The sequence below is a fragment of the Motacilla alba genome, chromosome 8 (assembly GCF_015832195.1).
Source record: "Motacilla alba alba isolate MOTALB_02 chromosome 8, Motacilla_alba_V1.0_pri, whole genome shotgun sequence".
NCBI lineage: Eukaryota > Metazoa > Chordata > Aves > Passeriformes > Motacillidae > Motacilla > Motacilla alba.
In genome coordinates this window covers 4138049-4143680 of record NC_052023.1, presented here as the reverse complement: position 1 = coordinate 4143680, position 5632 = coordinate 4138049, and positions in this window count along the sequence as shown.

Sequence of the window (5632 nt, the reverse complement as noted above, 5' to 3'; positions counted from 1 at the left end):
GCTCTGCCCCCGGGGCGGGGACAGCCTCACCTGGGCTGGGCTGAGCCTGCCCAGCGCTCCCTGACCTGAGCCACAAACGTCAGTGCAGCGCAGCCACATCTGTGCCCCTTAAAGTCCATTGCAATCCAAACCATTCCGGGATTCTGGGGATCAGATTCCTTTTGTTTAGTCCAAGCTATCAGCACAAACCTCCTGCTGGTGCTCCTCCTAAAAGGCACCCTTATTACAGGCTTAAGCTGAGCTTTATTCTGCTTCCTAGACCTAGCAGGCTTGGCATGGGAAAGGGGTGGGAAAGGGTGAGCTCAGGTTTGGTTTGTTTTTGAGGGAAAGAATGGCACTTGCCCTTGGCATCTGTGCCCTCACAGCACTGTCTGTGTCCATGTGATGCCCATGTCTGTGGAAGTTTATAGGATCTCTGAGTGGTTTGGTAAGAAGGGGCTGTAAAGATTGTCCAGTTCCAACCCCCCCAGCATGTTCTCAGGTCCCTTCCCACACCTGGGGCAAGCAAAACTGAGCAGAGATGAGGAGCCCCACGATGGCCAGCAGTAATTCTCACCCCAAATTTTAGGTCTCCCCATAGGTGACACCAACCCAGCCTGAACCCTGCTCTTCCCCACAGAGACCTCGGAGTGATTAAAGCAGACATTTCCCCAGAGGAACCAAGTCTTTCCTTCATCTCTGGACAGCAGAGCCCGGCAAAACAGCCCAGCTGCTGGTGAAGCAGCTCCTCTCCATGGACAGCTGTTCCTCAGGGTCCTAAGGACAGCCCAGTTAAATTAGAGCAAGACTTCCTATCACTGGGTATTTCTGCCCTGGAGAACAGACTGAAAGTATCTGTCCAAACACTGAGCCCGTGTTTTTACAGAGCATGTCTCCCAGGAAAAGCAAGGCTGGTTAGCTTGGCAAGAAGAGAGCTGAGAGCCCCATGACTTCCCTTTTCCCTCTGTAACTGGTCAAATATTATTTCATCTCTCTCTTCAGGAGTGCTTGGTGTTTTCCTTGGAGCAGGGGCAGCTGCTGCACGGAGCCTGGGTGCTGGTGGCATTCAGAGGTGGCTGTTGATGGGGCTTGGGAGGGCAGGAGCTGACCCTAATCCCACACACCAAGACTCAGCCCCTCTCCTATAAGTCATTCCCAATAAGATGCCTGGAAAAGAAACCATGAAGAGACCTTAAAAATCATCCAATTCCAACCCCCTGCCATTGACAGGGACACCTTCCACTACCCCAGGTTTCTCCAAGCCCTTTCCAACCTGGCCTTGGACACTTCCAGGAATCCAGGGGCAGCCATAGCTTCTGTGGGAAGCCTGTGCCAGGGCCTCACCACTTTACAGAGATTTTTTTCCCTAATATCTGCCCTAACAAACCTGCCCTCTTTCAGTTTGAAGCCATTCCCCTCTGTCCCAGCCCCCTCAGCACATGGGCCTTGAGCAAATCCTTGCCCTGAGCATCCCTGATGCCTCCAGGAACTGACCCTGCTTTCCAGAGCCAAATGTGAGTGGAGCTGGAAAATAACAGGAAGAGAAACTGAGGAAAAGAAAAAGGCTTATTTGTCAGAGACATGACTCCAAGCATGAGTCTGGTTCCTCACCACATGAAAAGCCCTGCTGCTGCTGCCTGGAGGTCTTGGAGAAGAAAGGGGGATCCTGCTGAGCTGGAAGCTGGCAGGGAAGTCTCCCAAGGCAGTGCTGGAGTCACGGCATGATGGGAATCAATGCCAGCTTTGTGTACAGGTAGCTGGGGAGGATTTATGACCCGCCCAGGGGTGTGAACACAGACCATGAATTAAAGCACTGTTGGAGAATCAGGAGGTTCTGGCTCCAGAGCTGCAGTCCTGAGGAAAAGGACAGGGTAGAGTCCTCTATATGCATTCTAAAACTTAAAGTGAGATGCCAGAAGTTTCTTTAAAACATGCATTTTGTGAGTGCCAGCCCCGTGGGACCCCAGTAGCCCCATCAGGGCTGCCATAAACCACACTGGGCTACGACAAGCTGCACGGGGGGCACGGAGCAGCCGTGGGGCTGTGAACATCAAACACTGCACAAGTGGAAGCCAAACCTTTTTTGGTGTCCCAGCAGAACAGAGTGACCCCCTCCTTCGGGCAGGAGCTTGGGGTTTGCATCTCAGAGGCACCAGCCCAGAATGGGAATTCCCGGTTTTATTCCCAACGGGAATAAACCCAGACACCACAACTGAGATCAGCAGCCCCAAACGCTCCCTGCACATACACAGCCTCCCCAGAACAAACCTTGTTTTTAAACCTTGTTTAAAAATTTTAAATTTTACATAATAAAAATAACAAAAGTTTAAATAAAAACGTTAAAATTTAAATTAAAAAAAAACCCCAAACAACAACACCATTTCTTGGGTGTTTTTTCCCCTGCAGTGAAGCATTTAGTACATTATGTAGCTGCATCAGTCTGACTTATCTTCCCTGAATTATTCTTTTCAGCTCTTTAGTGGTGGAGTTTGTATATGTCTTTTTACAGAGATTTGGGATTTGTTTTCAACTTTTTTAGCCTTTTTGGATTTTACAGAGGTGCTGCTAGAAGCCAAGAACAACATCAGATCTTGGTAACATGCTTTATTCTTAATATTATTCTTAATATTTCCGCTTATTCTTAATATTCTTATTATTCATACTGCAGCTTTTTAGGAAGGTAGGGCAGTGTGGCTGGTGAAGATGAGGCAAATTCTGGGGCAATCCAGTCTTTTTTTGGAATATAACAAAATGTAGGTATTGCCCATGGCATTACTGGTGATAACATTAGCCCAGTGTCAAGATATTTTCGACTGGGGATGGTCTGACAAGTTGTTTTCCTTTGTCACAGCTACTGGCCCCGCATCAACACTGGGAAAAGGCATTAGGGTCCGTATCTCTGAAAAAAAAACACCTCAAAACCCCCCAAAATGGGGGGAAGTGGAAAGCAGGGCACAGCCTTGTGCTAGGGAAGGGTTTGGCTCAGGTTTAGTGCCTTGTTCTTTCCCCAGGAGGGCCAGGACACTTCCCCCAGCCTGGCTCCCTGCACATTTCACAGAATTCTGGAATGGTTTGGGTTAGAAAGGATGCTAAAATTCCCACCGCCCACCATGGGCAGGGACGAGGATGGCTGGAATCGCCTCCTTTTCCTGCCAGGAGGTCATATCGTGGTTTTCCAGCAGAGGGGGAAATAGGATCACTTGTTCCACCATCGAGCTGCTTGCTCTGTCTTTCACTGCTGGCAGGAACGAGGGATTTAGGAAAACGCAGCATTATTGATCCTTGCATTCCAAAAACCAACTCTTGCTGCGGCTGTTTAGGAGCCCATGGAGGCACCCACACAGCTCCATCAAAATTTTTAAGATCAGCCCCATCAAAGCACTGTAGGAATCAAGAAAATGAGTTTAAAAGCCTTGCAAAGTGTCAGGTGTTTCCTGTGCCCAAGCCACACGGCTGTCTCTGCAGTATGGCCCTGACCCCACACTTAAGGGCACACCTTTTTTTACCCATACAGCCCAGGTAATCCCTTGTGTGCTCAAAGCCAAGTGTTTCCTCTGGTGGAAGAGCCCTTATCGGAGCAGTTCTGGGTTCAGTGGCACCACAGGAGGACTGGCAGGTCCAGCACGAGGGCTGTGGTCATCTGCTGGCCCTTGGGTGGACCTTTTCCACACCTCTGCACAGGCAGCCTCAGCGACTGAGAGATGAGCTCAGTGCTGATGGAGTTGAGCTGGGAATGAAAAGCTGATGTAGCTGAGGAAATGAGGAGCAGAAGTGGTGCACAAAGGAGAAGTGTGGTGGTGAGAGGAGGGCAGCAGCATTTGCTGTCCCCTCCCTGATACCAGGGATGAGCAGGGTCAGGCACAGCCTGCAGCAGCCTTTTCCTGCTGTCATGCAGCCTTCCAAACTGCAGGAACATCATCACAGCACCTGCTCTGCAGGGTGAACCATACCAGACATCTTGTCCTTCTTCACGCTTCTGCTCAGGTCTCCTACCTGCTCTGCAATGTAAAGCCATCTCTGAATCTACATCCTTCTCTTGATGGCATCTGTATGGCAAATCATGTGCCCCCGACGAAGGGAAATGATTGACCTCTGACTCCAAGGCTTTGGAATGTTGAACACTCACTTTATTAAAATTATATCACATTACAACTCTATTAAAGAGATACATACTATACTTTATCATACTTACTACTAACTACTGAAGAATACTAAAGAAAACTCGTGATTCTCTTGCCCAAGAGTCAGGACACAGCTTTTTGTGACTGGCCAAGGGAACAAAACAATCCTCAGCAGAATCCAATTACCAAATTCCTTCAGGTAAATAATCTTCCAACACATTCCACATGTGCAAAACAACAGGAGCAGCAAATGAGATAAGAATTGTTTTTTCTTTCTCTGAGGTTCCTCTGGAAATATCCTTGGGAAGTTGTGCCTGCTTGCTCTCTATTAAGAGAGCTGCAACTACACATCTGTGTGGGATTCTGATTTGTGAAGTTCAGAGATGAAGACCTCACTAGCCAGCTTGGCTTCCTGGGCAAAACAGAAGTTCTTCTACCAAGCTGCTGTGCAGAGAAGGAGAGGATGAGCTGGGAGAAGCCCATGTGTGCTGCAAAAGCACGTGTGAAACAGCAAACTTTCCAAGGGCAGAGCTCCAACTGCAAGGCACAGCTTCTTATCTTGCCATAGCTCTAAATAACCTCTGCACATTGCAACAATCTCTGTATTGTTCGAAATAAAATCCCCACCAGGCCTGAATAAAAGGCTGTCTGCTCTGCCCTTTTCCCTGGTGAGCCACGAGAGAGCAGACAGCACGTGGCAGGTGTCAGTCACATCAAACTTTGTGGGCAGGATGGCATGAATAGAATAAAAAAGAACAGGCCTCTCCCTGCCTTTAGATGTTCATGGTCTTCAAGTAGGAACAAAATTCAGATTTAAAGCACTGTGTGAATAATACACTACAAAAAATATAAATAGAATATTGGCATAAAAAAGGATGAATTTTTTAACATAACTGTATCCCCTGCAGCAGAAGCTATATGAATACTAAAAATAAAAATCCAGATATGAAGAAGGGACAAATGCAAATTGCTGGATGACAATAACATTATGTTACATCCATTACAGCTTCACCCTGGGGCTAACTTGTGCAGCCAGCCACATTACCCACGGGCTGCTCAGGTGATACCTGAAAGATCAGTGCACTCTTCAGGCAGAAATTAATTCCCTTTGCTGGGCCAAACACTTTTTTTAAGTGGAACAAAATCCTGCCTTGCTATCAAGGAGTTTGTTTACACTGAGTTCACCTGCCCTGATTTTAGATATGGTTTTGGAGTTGTGAGTGAGGCATTGTGTGTCTTTTAATTAAAAGGGTTCTTCAGTGTCAGGGAAAGAGCTCTGTGGTGGGAATAGCCACAAAGTGAGGATGTGAGCTCACTGCCTGCCCCAGCCTGCTCACAGCCCTTTTTCCATGCTCCTGAAGATTCCATGGCTCAATCTCCTGGAGGTGACTCCATCACCTGGACAGCACAGCCAGCACTGCAAGCCAGAGGTCCAGAGGCTTAATTCAGGTTTGGAGTGAAGGATGCAACACAAACATTTCAGACACGTCCAATTCAAAACATTCTAAATGGAACCATGGCTTTTATATATG